This window comes from Oratosquilla oratoria, chromosome 17, assembly GCF_046742065.1.
Source record: "Oratosquilla oratoria isolate Oo_2021 chromosome 17, ASM4674206v1, whole genome shotgun sequence".
In the NCBI taxonomy this organism is placed as follows: domain Eukaryota; kingdom Metazoa; phylum Arthropoda; class Malacostraca; order Stomatopoda; family Squillidae; genus Oratosquilla; species Oratosquilla oratoria.
The window spans coordinates 28,758,661-28,773,266 of NC_134793.1; the positions used below are offsets into that span (position 1 = coordinate 28,758,661).

Here is a 14,606-nt window from a genome sequence, read left to right on the forward strand (position 1 = left end):
AGATTTTTTTAAGAATACCACCGTAAGAATCTTACGGTTGTATTCTTAAAAAATATTTCCATATATAAATTCTTGGAAGGGAAAGTTTTTTTTTTCTAAGAATACCTCCGTTAGTTTTTTGCAATTCGTTGACAGTCTCTGCTTTATGTAATACGACGCTCAATGTTGCTGACTTCTTTGGGAAAACTACAGAAGGTTTAGTGCCTTCAAAGTCAAAGGATTCCTTGAGCCCCCCCAAAGGAAGTAGACTCGAAAATTGTAAAGACCTGAACGATCGTTTATACTGGAGTTCCCTTTGGAAAGTCTATCCCAGCGAAAAACACACACACACACACACACACACACACACACACACACACACACACACACACACACACACACACACACACACACACACACACACACACACACACACACACACACACACACACACACACACACACACACACACACACACACACACCAAACAAAAACAGGTAAATAAATTAATAAATATATAAATAAATCAAATGTAGCTTCACCCGATTTTTTTTTATTACAGTTCAGCTTTTCAAGAAAAAGATTTGTAGTTAAGATTATCTTGTTTTTTTTTGCATATACTCGCCGATAATCAGCGATTCTGCCCATGGGGACAATAGCATTAATCCATCTTCCCATTGATATATCACTTTACCTAACCACCTATCTGTCTTTATATATCTGTCTACTCACGTCTGAATGTCTACCTATTTATCTTTCTGTCTTTCAGTACCAACCTATCTACTTATCTGTCTTTACGTATCTGCCTATTCACGTCTATCTCTCTGTCTGTATTGTATATCTGTCTTCCTGTTAGTCTGTCTTTCTGTCTACCTATTTGTTTTCCTTATCTGACACACACACACACACACACACACACACACACACACACACACACACACACACACACACACACACACACACACACACACACACCTACCTACCTACCTACCTACCTACCTACCTACCTACCTATCTCTTGCCCAAGAGAACGGAAGAGCCGACTTTCAGTGCTATGATGCATTTTCAGCCGTGGATGAGGACCGAACTCAGGACCGCTGATCTAGCAGGCCTATTTGTTATACCACTACATCAGCACTACACCTTGGATTGATGTCAGGCCCCGTATTATCATCATCAATTTTATGCAGTCCACATTTAAAGGAGCATTTGCGGCACTCTTACGGACCAGACTCACGTAGCTTTCTTTTGTAATTGGAAACCATTCCCCACCCAACAAGGAATTGATGATCGTGTTTAATTTCTGATGTTCCTTCTTTCTGCTGCCCCTCTTCAAATTTCTTCCTTGCCGTCTCCGTGGGTCCATCTCTTCCACGCGATATTGTCCCCGGGGATAGAAGCGCTGGTAATCACAAATGAAGTCGTTAAAGTCCTTGGCAATCACTCTCCAATGTGGCGTTCTGCCTTCACGTGAATGGAGTCACCTCAGCGCTATCTGGCTCAAGCGCTCAACAACACCTTACAATTATCTGGGGATGATCACGTCAGCGAGTGAGACTGACTTCGGCAAACGACTTCGGAGGTCATTAGGAGAGTAAAAGGATGGGGGAGGGGAGAAAGGGGTGAGAGGAAGGGGGAGAAATGTGACTTAACTCGTGTCAGCCAGTTGATAGGCTGTTGTTTAGACTATTGGATGACTCTGAACAATACCCCAGACGCAAATAACGGATGACTTTGAATAAAGGGCGAGATGGGGGATGATGGTTGTGTTGAAATAATGGGTGTTACTAAAAGGTGGGGGACCCTTTCTTCTGCTGCACTGACCCCATTGTTCACAGCCAAGCTAGTCTACAAGCGTCGCGTTGAGGGGCGCATGAATAATTATTATCGGAAGAGTACGGGACGGACAGACATGTCACGAGCGGGCCAGAGAAGTTGGACAATCTTGTTAACCCCCGTCGTTACCAAAGTATAAGTTATGTGTTTTCATTCTAAGGAACCTCAGGCGGTCTTATCCTGCTAATGGGTGGCAAGGGATGGAATTTTGAGGTTTGAGACTGGGTTCTGATCCATTGAAGATATGTAAACTCTTGTCAGAGTAGAAAGAGGGTCTCAGGGCAACATTGCGATGGCCTACGTTTCCTAAAGCCATCGTTATTTGTGTCATATTACTTCGTACAACATTGTGAAGATGATCATTCTTTTCGTAATCATGTTTAAGATCCACCTAGAGACTGTTGCGAATAAAGTGGGGAATAGGTATTTCTAGGGGAAAGAGGATAAGAGGATGAGGGAGAAAGGATGTGAGGGACGATTTGAGATTGCTGGAGGAAGCGGAAAGGTTAGTAGGTTTGGAGAAAATGAGTGTGACACTAACGACTGTGATAGGGAAGGGGAGGAAGAAGAAGAATGAAAAGAAGAAAATAAAAGAAAGAGTGGGAGAAAGAAGTGGAGAGGAAGATCAGAAGAGGGGTGTCACCGAGTATCACAGTTGGGGCCACGACCCGAAAATTAGTGGGATTTAGTGGATGTTCAAGTGATCAAGTGATCAAATATGGTCATCTCCATGAGGCTAAAGAACAGCAGTACATAAAGTATGGGGATACTAATATGGTCATCTCCATGAGGCCAGAGAACAGCAATACATCAAGTATGGGGATACTTCATGTAAGAACATAATAATGAAGGAGACTGCGAGAGGCCCTAAGGCCTGCACTAGGGAGTTCCATGTCCATGACCACCTGTCATCCCCACCCATAAAGTTGCCTAACAGTTTCTTAAAACAACCGATAGTTTCAGCGTTCACTACTACATGGTTACTAAGTCAATTCCATTCGTTAACCACCCTATTAGTAAACCAACTCTTGTCTTTTTCCTTCTTAGATCTAAATTCGTCCAATTTAAATCCATTACTGCGAGTCCTGCCCTGTTGCCTTTGTATGATGACCTTGTTTGCTTTACCCTTGTCTTTGAGATTCTAAAGGGAATTGACAACATAAGAAATTACGAAATTTTCACGCTGAATGCTAATCAGGCAAGAAATAATGGTCTCAAACTGTCAGGAAGTAGATTTGAATTGGAAATGGGCAGAAAGAACTTCGCCAACCGTGTAGTAAATGAAAGAAAGAAATTTCCTGCAGAGGCAGTGCAATGTAGTACATTTCGAAGTTTTAAGATTCATTTAGATAAACGCCTAAGCAATGCTGTAGTGCCTGCTATTTATTTTATATTATTTATTCTTTGTTCTTTAGTATCTGTTTATTTTTTATTTATTAATCATTTATTATAATTTGTCATCATTGTTGATTTATTTTATTATATATTCATTCATTTTATATTATTTATTATTTATTATCTGATTATTTTCTATTTATTAATAATTTATTATAATCTGTTATCATTGTTAATTTATTTTATTATATATTCATTTATTTTATATTATTTATTCTTTGTTCTTTAGTATCTGTTTATTTTTTATTTATTAATCATTTATTATAATTTGTCATCATTGTTGATTTATTTTATTATATATGTATATATATATATATATATATATATATATATATATATATATATATATATATAGTGTGTGTATGTGTATATTATTATTTTTGATTTATTTATCTATTTATTTTTTTGTCGCATCCGACCTAGTTCTGGACCAAAAGGTCTCTTGTCGGTATGCTCAACCTTTGTGATCCTTTGTAACAAGTAAAGAACCCCCCCCCTCCCCCTCCGGTGTTGATGTTGTCTCGGCAAGTGGCTGCTTATTTTATTCACTCCAAGGACGGATCCGGCCTGAGGTGGGTCTCGACCTGTTAGCACCTCGCTCAGCGCAGGGACCGTCCTTGGCCGAATGGAATAGTCGTAACGTTGATGGAGACGATGCAGTCTCGATGGCGTTGTGGTAGTGGAAGCGACGACCCCTTCAGTAATTTGACTTTCCTTTAGAGATTTTTAATCTGGCTAAGGACAGATTATTCTATTTACTTGAGAATACGTGTGAAAGATGGAGTCGGGTCCTTCATCTGGAAGAAGAAAAAAATAAAGAGTAAAATTTGTAAAGATGGTAATTGTATTGTAAGGGTTAAAAGAGAGTGTTTGTGTCATTATGACATTTGGAAATAAACTCTCCTAATTTGGAAATAAACTCTCCTACTGGGAGTCGAACCCAGTGGCGTGACGGTACGGTCTTTGTCTCATAAAAAGCAAACCGCTCAGGCGAGGGTTCGAATCCCAATAGGAGAGTTTATTTTAGAAGAGAGTGTTTGGGGTCTGAGTGAGAGGCTGTGTATGAAAACTGAAGAACTTATGGTGTAGAGATGGTTCTTAATGTTGTTTTTGTTGTTCTTGCTGTTCTTAATGTTCTTTTTGTTGTTCTTGCTGTTGTTGAGGATGGAGTGTCCGTGGAGAGTGCCTTTCATAGAGTTACTAGTCCTTCATAAGAACATAAGAATGAAGGAGACTGCAAGAGACCATAAGGCCTACACTAGGCAGTTCCATGTCCATGACCACCTGTCATCCCCATCCATAAAGTTGCCTAACCGTTTCTTAAAACAACCGATAATTTCAGCGCTCTATACATGGTTATGCTAAGTCTATTCCATTCGTTGACCACCCTATTAGTTAACCAATTCTTTCCTTCTTAAATCTAAATTTTCCCATGTGTTGTGGACGTTCTCTGGAAAGGTCGGAAGTTTTGCAGTCACATGTAAAGATGACACCTAACCTTGTTGTTACATTGATGGCATTTGCATTTTGTTGACACTGTTTCAAGGTGACGTACCCAGCCACATCTTTGTATTGATACCATGAAGAAAGTAAGGAACTTACGCCAGAGGGCGCTGAATAGCTGCGACTAGTCGATACCTTTGTCCTGTTATGTGTTGTAGGGACTCAAGGGCAAGTAACGGCCACTGACGGGAATCTGGGGGTAGTGCGGGACTCGAACCCGCCATGAGGAGGATGCAAGACTCACAAGTTTCTTATGACGTCAGAAACACATAGCCACCATATTGACTATACCAAAGTATAATGCGAAATGTGGTCGTTACTTTGGATGTAATACCTTTATCGTAACTCGTTTAACATGTGTCTTTGACCGTGGCCGTGATAACGCGTCAGGCATCCCAAGCTGCAATTGAGAGATAACTGGATGGACGTCCATAGGGACACGAAAGATGGCTTGAAGGTTGGTTACTTTGCATTTTGGCTTTCTTCGGAGTGGAAGAGAGCGGTCCGGTGTAGGGGGGACTTTTTTTTTTTTTTTTTTAATTTGGGAGTGAAGTATCACTCCCATATACTAAAATTGGAACAATACAGAGAAGATTAGCATGGAAGGGGACAGGAGAGTAACCCTGAAAGGAAGATGGACCTGAAGGGTGGAAAGCGGAGAGAGGGGAGAAGAGAAGAGTGCAGAGAGGGGAGAGAGGGGAAGGAGGAGGGAGGGGTGACAGAGGGAGAGTTGGTTATGAAGACTAAATGAATTCCACCAAGAGTGGCAACACTGAAAACAACAAAACACGATGACACCAGCGGCATTAAGAGCAAGAGAAACAACACCAAAAATAACACTTGACCACAGAAACAGTGACATGAGCAAGTTCCTATGATAATAACGCCTAAACAATAGACAATAACAATAGCAGCAGCAACAGTAATAACACCTAAACATGTAAACAACAAACAGCAACAACAGCAACAGATATAGAATTAGCATCTGCAGGAGAATGAACAACAACAATAATAATGAAAATGAAAAACTAGGGAGAGAATGGAAAGGACAGAAATAAAGATAAGAAGAAAAAGAAGAGAGGAAGAAGGAGGAGGAGGAGGAGGAGAAAGAGGAGAAAGAAGAGTCTTAACATTTCGTATATTAAATAGAATATTTTGAATAAAAAAAAAAACATACCACCGCAGACAAATTGGATTAGCACAATGCTTCGACGTGGGTGTCCCGACACACACCAGTCACCTATTGTGTCGCAGTCGTAGATTGCGATTGTCAAAATTGGAGTGGGCATCAAGTGCGTACATCGCCATAGGAACATCACGGGAAAACCACTCCTAAATATTTTGGCGAAAGTGATTCCAAAGATTCTGTCCAGGTCATTTCAGAGGTATTGTCGTGGAGAGTTCGTGTGCATTGGGGGAGATGGCCGAGTGTTTTAGACTGATTGTACAAGACCCCCACCCAACCTCACCCCCACACTCTTGATGGGCGCTGGTAATGTGCTGTACCGCCCTGGCTTTATGGGCGTGCGCTCGTGTGAATATGCCCGGCGGGCGGCGGGTAGGGGAGAAGGCAACATGTGTGTGTGTGTGTATGTGTGTGTTTGTGTGTGTGTGTGTGTGTGTGTGTGTGTGTGTGTGTGCGCGCATGCGCGCCAACAAGCATATATTTGCGTTTGCATGTATTTGTGAAATTCATTGTAATGTGCGTTTGTGTGTATGTGTGGCCGTTTGTGTTAGTCCCCAACTTGAACATGTGACTGTGTTTCGAAGGGGCATTGTTTCACTGCTAGTTTCGTTGTTCATATTGGTTTCAGTTTCTGTTCACTTAATGACGCTTATCTCGTGTGATTGGCTCTTTGGGATCCAACAGTTACCCGTGATTAATTCTTGCCTTGGCAACCCGAGCGCATAGGGCCAAGGTGACAGTTTGGGCCATAGCTAAACGCCTCTTGGGGTAAGCAGATACTTTCTTCATGAGTAGGTGCTTAACTACAAGTTGTTGGATACATGATACAAACGAGTTTTAGTGTGTTATTCCTTGAGGCTTTAGTGTTCGGGCCCACCAAGACTCAAGACCGATATTCCTTTGGTCACTTCGATGACCCCTTGTGTATGTTTTGCTGTTGATTGACCTCCTAGAGGTCTCGTTCAACGCTGAATAAAATCGTTCTTCATCCACTCACTGCTTCTGGTTTTCGACCTGGGAACCATCTCTGAAGATACCGTGGACCTCAGGACACCTGAACTCCAAAAGAGGAACCACTGACGCCAGACGATTTTATTCAGGGACTGAACGAGACTTCTTGGCCCCCGGTCAGCTCGCGCCCGTCCTACAGCTGAATAAAATCGTCTGGCGGTTGTCAGAACAAACCCAGAAAAATGCGTCGGGGTATTGGAGAAGAGGAATCTGATCCTCTTTATTCTTGTCCATATGTTTGGCATTTGTTTATAGTGCGGGATCACACTGCTCGACGTTCCCCCCCCCCGTGTCCTCCGTTTATTACCGACGGTTGGATGGACTTGTATTTCCCTGGCCGTGTATAGGCCCATCCGCGTGTTAAAGATTGATTACGGGTTTTTTTTTTCTGAATAGTAGACGCTGGGTGTGATTCTCCGTGGTCTTGCACACCTATGTGCACATCTATACTGGAGGCAGGTCATCACCTGTTGTGCAGAGGCGAGAGGTTGAAGTCGAGGACCCTTCAGGTGTCGCCGGGGCGCCGAAGAATGACTTCGGCATTCTTCGGCTGAGATCGAGAGTAGTTTCATCCATCGGAGAGAATTCGTGTTTGCTTGGTTGAGCACATACACGCGCGTGCACACATAAACTCAGTTACACACACGAAGACTCACGTACATGCAGACGGCACACACACACACACACACACACACACACACACACACACACACACACACACACACACACACACACACAATTATTACAGGCTAAGAAACGGGAGAAAAAGTAGAACAGATAGAACACACACACACACACACACACATATGTATATATATATATTTTATATATATATATATATATATGACAGAAATACCAATGAATAAAATGATTATGAAACGATGAAGAAAGGCGTGTATTGTATTATTATTATTATCATTCGAGGAAACACGAAGTCAAAATATCCCGTGGAGCGAATCCAACGCTGACAAAGAGTATAGAAGAGAATACTGAGACTCAGGGAGGATGAAGCCAAGTCAAAAAAGCAACTCGAGCATAACCGAGTCTATGTGGAAAGCCTAAAACCGCATACACGAGAGCGACCGACAGCAATATCGAAAGCTAAGAGGGAGAGGAGGTGGAGAACAACTGCGAAAGAGAAAGAAAGAAGGAAATAATCGGGAAAAGACAGAATTAGAAGAACTTGTATTCGAATGAAGAATATAAAACAAAATGTGAACTTACGAGAGGACTTTTGAATGGCTGTTGACTTTTCTGATATATATATATATATATATATATATATATATATATATATATATATATATATATATATATATGAGGCGCGCCTCGGCAGAAGGTACTAAGCGCCAACTTCATTATTCGCCAGAAAACAAAGTTAAAGTCTTGGAATGTTTCGGAAAGGTTTACCAGCTGTACAATAGGGCTAAAGTTATATACACCAAATGAAAGCCCTGAAATACACATATAACATGTATTAAAGCATGGAAATTGTGCAGTATTCCGGTACAGGAGTTGACGTCGGGAACGCTGCAGGATCAATTTCCAAGTTGCTGCTTTTGCACGTCCGTCGTGGCGTGGATGGTAGCGTCTTAGTCCCGTAATGTAGGGCCTACTGTAGAAAAAGAAGACTCGTTTCGTCCTCAGCATTAATTAATTATCGGAACCTGAGGTGCCTGAAGGTAACGTCCAAGTTTCGGAGACCTACGAAGTCTGATCACGTGACTGGTGTGGGAAATCTTCAACCGGACCTCGGACGGGAAAGGTTTCCCACAGAAATCGTTTCAATTGATGTGTTTTAATCCATCACAATCCTTTTTTTTTTTTTTTTTTTTTTTTTTTTTTTTTTTTTTTTAAGAGCTGTTGGTCGGAATCCATCGTTTAGCTCAGGGTGTCGGAGCCATTAGCGATGGTCGGGTGTTAATGGTCTCGTTATGGGGTTGGTTACTGACTGCCTATCCAGCCGTGCATTCGATTCTCTTTCCCTCGGCTGAATAAAATCCTTTGGCGCCGGTAAGAACACGCGTAGTGTCTTCAGTATTAGTGAAAAGAATGAAGGTATATCGCTTTACAATAACAACAAATCCAGCTTAACTCTGGACTCTTCTTCATACCAACCCCTCACTATCCTGTTGAGATTTGACATAGTGAGGCGTCAGGCGATTTTATTAGAAAATGGACGGACGGCGCCTCAAAACGACAACATTTCTTAGCTCAGTGTTTCCCCAATATGTTCCTCATAATGTGACCTCAACCCCACCAATCTGTTTGTATATGTGTTAATATATACGGTTATTGTACTGAATTCATATAATTTTGTAAAAAAAAAAAAAAAAAAAAAAATATATATATATATATATATATATATATATATATATATATATATATATAAGATGTCTTAGCGACCTCAGGAAAAACAGTGCCTTAGCTGAATGAAATGGTCTACTGACACAACATTGTATAGGTCATGTTAGTAGCACTCTGCTAATCTTCTTCTCAGTTCTCTTGGCTTCTTACACCTCTTCTTCTCTCCTGCCCTCCCTCCCTCCCTCCCTCTCTCCCTCCCTCCTTCTTTCCTTCCTTTCATCCTTACTTCCTTCGTTTGTTCGTCCATTCATTCATTCCTTTCCTCTATTCTTACTTTCCCTCTCGCTCCCTCCCAACCTCCCTCTCTCCCTCTCTCCCTCTCTCCCTCCCTCCCTCCCTCTTTTCTTCCCTCCCTCCCTCCCTCCTTCCTTCCCTCCTTTCATCCTTACTTTCTTCGTTTGTTTGTCCATTCATTCATTCCTAGCCTCCCTTCTTACTTACCCCCTCCCCCCCTCCCTCCTTCCTTCCTTCCTTCCTTCCTTCCTTCCTTCCTTCCCTCCTTTCATCCTTACTTTCTTCGTTTGTTTGTCCATTCATTCATTCCTTTCCTCCCTTCTTACTTTCCCCCTCCCTCCGTCGCTCCCTCCTTCTCTCCTTCCTTCCTTTCCTCTTTCCCTCCTCGAGAGCGGCCGATGCTTCCTGGCCCTACAGGACTCCTCACCACAGACCAGAGCAGGTCTCCCACGCTCTTTTTGGGGGGACCTTTTGGTTCATGGCGAGGTGGTCCGAGCTAAGGAAAGTCCACCACTTCTTCCTCTACAGCGTTGGCCTCTTCTTCGTCAGTGTCCTCCTCCTACTCCTCCACCTTCCTCCTCCCCCACCCTTCACCTTCCCCTCTCTCCTCCCCCACCCTTCACCTTCCCCTCTCTCCTCCCCCACCCTTCACCTTCCCCTCTCTCTCCCCTCCCCATCTCCTCATTCTTCTCTTCCTTCACCCCTACCACCACCTCCTCCTCCTTCTTCCTCCTCTTTACTTTCAAATGAGCGTCGTCCATCACGACAATGACTGCAAAGACTTCGTGGCTGAGAATGAATACACGTTGAGGAACATCTCCACAATTCTTTTTTTGTTAATTAAGCCAAGTGTGATTTTTTTTTTATCCTGTTATTCTTTTTTTTCAGCTCTGGAAGCTCAATTCAAAGAACCTTGTCAGGAGATGAGAACCCATGTGCTCGGAATGTATTTTCACTCCCCCCCCAAAAAAAAAAAATAAAATAAAATAAAATTAAATTATATCAGTGATGTTACGTCAAGGAAGAGCAACATTGACAAACCAAGAATACTTGACGGGAAACGGTGGAGTGGACTACACTGTTCAAAGACAGTGTCTTTTGTTCCCCAGAAGAATAGATAATTGAATGAATAGATTCATTCATTCATAATAAACAAATACATTAGGGAAGATTCACCATAGTAGAATTAGAGCTGTATTTGTCTCTAGCATGTTGTTCAATGTGTGTGTGTGTGTGTGTGTGTGTGTGTGTGTGTGTGTGTGTGTGTGATTCACCATGGTCTTGGGTCACGTGTTGGACTCGTGATCGACAGCTATTTCCCTCCCGGAAGAGAGCTCAGAGCTCATATATAACAGATCTATGGGTAATGCTGTGACCTTACACGCACACACACACACAACTACCCACCCACGAGAGTTGGAGTAACGACTCGCAGCACAGCGATACTGAAATTATTTTAACCCTGGTTGGGATTTTAACCCGGACCGCCGTAGTAGCGGCTAGGATCTCTACCAATGCGCCACCGAGTCGTGTGTGTGTGTGTGTGTGTTATCACTTAAATCAGGTTTGGCCTTCGGCTGAGCGGGTTGGGGCGTTGTTACTTGCGGCGAAGATCGAGGGAATAGCGGTTCGAATCCTGCCACCGGCGAAGTTGAACCAAGGGTATGGTTAATTAAATTCCACGCTACAAAGTCCTCTGTAAGGGGCACCGTCCCAGCCTTCCAATGGGAGGAGTCTGTGACGTTAAACCATATCATACAATGAAGAATTGCCACCCCAGGAAATCCCACCTGAAGAATTGTCGCCCCAGTACGCCGAATATCAACAGTGGAATAAAGATTAGGTTAGGTTGAATGAGGGTTATCCTAATTGACATCATCAACTTATACCACTGAAGAATCGTAAACCCAGGATGGCCCATATGAAGAATTGTCACCCTAGGATGACCCACATGAAGAATTGCCACATTAGGATAGGCCAAATGAAGAATTGTTGCCCTAGGATAGCCCACAATGAAGAATTGTCACCCTGTCGAAGTCTGGGTTTATTTATTTATATGTGAACCGTCTCGATTTTCCTTTCAAACTTCATTTACCACCACCACCAGAGCCACCACCACCACGCCCACATCCACCACCACGCCCACATCCACCACCACGCCCACATCCACCACCACCACCACGCCCACATCCACCACCACCACCACGCCCACATCCACCACCACGCCCACATCCACCACCACCACCACGCCCACATCCACCACCACCACCACGCCCACATCCACCACCACCACGCCCAAATCCACCACCACCACGCCCACATCCACCACCACCACGCCCACATCCACCACCACCACGCCCACATCCACCACCACGCCCACATCCACCACCACCACGCCCACATCCACCACCACCACGCCCACATCCACCACCACCACGCCCACATCCACCACCACCACCACGCCCAAATCCACCACCACCACCCCTCCCGCCACCATTACCAATGCCTTGGCTCTTAGTATGGAGGCGCCATACATCAAGGTCCAATTAAACCCTTCTAGTACATTAGCGAAAAGGTTAAAGTGCCTGCAAGTTCTTCCGGCAAAGTCGCCGCGCCCCGCTGGCTCTCGTTAATGTTCCTCCTCCTGCTGGAGGAGGGGGACAGTCGAGGTGGCGGAGCGCGTGGAAACCCGTGATTTGTGAGTTGCCCCGTAGGATCGGCCGACGACGATATTTAATAAACCGGTCTTTGGCTCTTTCGTCCTCGCTCTCGTTCTCGCTCTCTTGATCCCTCCTATTTCTTTCTGTTCCTTCCAGCTCTCTTTTTGCTCTCTCTCAGTCCTTCCCTCCCTCCGTCTTTCTCTTTCTCCTCTCTCCCTCTTCCCCCCCCCCTCTCTCTCTCTCTCTCTCTCTCTCTCTCTCTCTCTCTCTCTCTCTCTCTCTCTCTCTCTCTCTCTCTCTCCCCCTCCCTTTTCTTCTCGTTCTTTTCTTCTCTTTATTTCCTAAAAGGGATTTTTTGCACCACAGGAGGTGAACTTCGGCGGTGTTCTCTTGTGTGATCTTTCATTCGGGATGCTGCCTTGGCCACAAAGGACTCGTAACAAGATTTGTGCCTAAAGACATTTTATTGTCACCGCGCTCCCTTTCTTTTAACAACTGTTTATATCTGTTTTGTAATTTATTTGTATATGAGTATTTAGTTCATTTCTGTGTATTTATATTTTTACTATATTCACGAGGCCGCTCAGGATCTATCTTAGAATCACCGGGTTGTATGTCAGCCCTTGAACAAAATCAGTAAAGGACTGTCCGGTACAAAAGGGACGAATGGAAATGGCAAGAGCTGGGCGCGTTCCTCGGTGCGTTCCTAGGAGCGTTCCGCTTTAGTTTGGCCACAGTTGGCGCTCCCAAACTATGGAAGCTTAAGAGACAAGTTCATACCGAAATAAAAGTCCTATAGGCCACCTACAAAAAAAAAAAATATATATATATATATATATATATATATATATATATATATATATTCTGTTGAACAATACAGTATATTCTGTGTTCATGATTTTATTAATACTTTCAATCTTTCTCGCTATCTTCCTCTGTAAAAGAAAGGGAGAGCTCTCCCTTTCTCTTACAGAGAAAATGTATTCAAGAAAACCTGCTCACTAAATTTACTAATATATATATATATATATATATATATATATATATATATATACACTGTATATATGTGTGTGTGTGTGTGTATGTATTTTTCTTTCTTTTTTCTTTTCTTTTGTGGGGTGGGGTGACTAATTTTTACAGTTTAAGCTAGTTAGCTCTGGAGAGAGCCCTTCATATGGAAAGATAAAGTAAAGCTGATTTTCCCCCACAACTTTCACAAATGTACATGTATGCTTTTGCGTACGAAGTCTGTGAGTGCAAGTCTTTACAACATGGGAGTTTTGTGGAGTTTTATAAGGGTGATACATATATGTATACACGTACACACACGCACGCACACACACGCACACACACACACACACACACACACACACACACACACACATTTATATATATATATATATAAATGTGTGTGTGTGTGTTTGTGTGTGTGTGTCTTTTGCAAAAATGTCACTAATATATGGCAGTAATTTTATATATGATTCGATAAAGGGCACCAATACCAAGATTTTTTGACGAATATACCATTTCACTTACATGGGATGACGGGATCATCTTCCCGTTTATAACGCGACTGATTTCGTGTATTATGAAAATGAAGGGAATCTTAAAAAAAAAAAAAAACTATTCTTCAAAAAAAGTGCCGATTCTTTCCGATGAGGATTCACCCAAAAAAAAGTGCCCAGTCACCCAGGTCATGTTCGTCGAGCATCAATAGCAGCAGGGGCAGCAGCATTTAGAACAAAAACAACAAAAACTAAGATAACAACAAAAACAACGACGCCGGCGATGATGGCAGTAGTGACAGCAACAATGACGTCAAAGTTAAAACACCAGAAATAGGAACAGCACCAACAGTGACACAAATATGAGACCAACAGTGTCAGTATGTCATTTTGAACAATCCTATAGTTACTACTCCTTCATCACAGTGGTCAGATCTCGTTTATCTTGTTCATGTGTTCAGTTGAACAGTGTGATGCGAGTTACCATAGAAGCCCCATAACCATAGAGGCACCAGAAAACCACTTTTATTTTAAAGAAATGATTCCATCCATATCTACTTTATATTGGCGCTTTGAAAATGGATTTTTCCCATATACCATTCTGTGCCACTGTTTTAAGCCCCGCCCATTGAATCCCCAGGAACGGAAATGAAAAATGGCTTCAGTTTCCAGCCAGAGTGACAAGAGAGTAAAGAACCAGCATTAATTAATTTGCCCCCTCGACCGTGACCGTGCTCTGTAATGCGTCTATTACGTTTTCTACGGCGATTTCGTTTATGGCGACCCGGAGGGAACGTGTGCGCCATGGTGCCAAACGTTACTTCGTCATTATTCATGTCCCAATTAAACTGATAAAAGGCATGAAATAAATTGATATGCCTTCACTCGGGCAACCTCGGGAGCCCTGTCACTAATGCACCACTGTTCGTT

The 14,606-nt window shown here is 42.9% G+C and overlaps 1 protein-coding gene and 1 pseudogene across 6 annotated transcripts in view; both read left to right on the plus strand.

The window, feature by feature from the left end:
* LOC143034565 (uncharacterized) overlaps window positions 1-14,606 on the plus strand; it is a 328,538-nt gene that overhangs the window by 108,521 nt on the left and 205,411 nt on the right. The window lies entirely within an intron of this gene.
* On the plus strand, window positions 5,257-5,316 carry LOC143034715 (U6 spliceosomal RNA; annotated as a pseudogene).